This window comes from Penaeus monodon, chromosome 19 (genome assembly GCF_015228065.2).
Source record: "Penaeus monodon isolate SGIC_2016 chromosome 19, NSTDA_Pmon_1, whole genome shotgun sequence".
In the NCBI taxonomy this organism is placed as follows: Eukaryota; Metazoa; Arthropoda; class Malacostraca; order Decapoda; family Penaeidae; genus Penaeus; species Penaeus monodon.
Window position 1 is genome coordinate 35,850,488 of NC_051404.1, and position 975 is coordinate 35,851,462.

The following is a 975-nucleotide window of genomic DNA, read 5'->3' on the forward strand; positions in this document are numbered from 1 at the left end:
AAGTTGTCTATTCCTCCCTCTCCACTTCAAAGAATAATCTTCTCGCATAAGGAGTCCGAGATTGGCGTATATCGTATCTCCTTGCCCTCCGGACCGCTCTCCTTCGGAAGATCACTGGAGTTTTAACTGAAGCTACGATGTGTGGCGTGCACAACAGTGGACCACCTTGGTGGTGACACAGTATCTGGTGTTTCTGGCCTGGCCTCAAAACATGTAGGAATCATGTCTGGCCGTGAAAGACTATCTGATGGATAACGGACTGGCGAGCTTGCAGGTGAGATCATTGTGCCTTGTGTGTCAAAATTTTACTATGAGCTGATATATGAATCAGTTTTACCGTGGTGCCTCTTACAGAATTGAGATCAAGGAATAATTAAGAGTGCGTTTAGGAATTCCTGTTATAGTGAAGAAATGGTAGATTCCAATATATTGCCCAAAATTGCGTCTTATCTGTGAATTACCTGTTCATTCTCGTCTACTGCATGTAAGAGAAATACGAAAATAATAACTGTTCATTTATTATAATAAAGAGACAACTCTCCTGTCGTACATACATATAATATTCCCTATTCCACTCTCTCCACTTCGAACACTAACCTTCTCCTCGCATAAGGAGTCCGAGATTGGCGTCCACCGTGTGTCCTCGCCCTCCTTCGGCAGATCACTGGACTTTCGGATAAATGTACGATAAGTGGGCTCTCTGTTGGTGTCACTGAATCTGGAGTATCAGGCATTACTTGTAAACATAAAGGACTCATATCTGACTGTGAAGGGCCGTCAGTCTGTGCAGGTTCCGATGTCTTCCGGAATAGCGAGGTAGCAAGTGAGATCATTGTGCCTTGTTCAGGGGTAATGTGATTTTTTTATGAAGATCTGATATATAAGTGTCTTTTCTGCAAAGGTACCCCTCGGTCAGGTAAGGTCAATCGACTCTGAGCATTAATGGTATTAATCATACTCTGAGCATTAATGGTT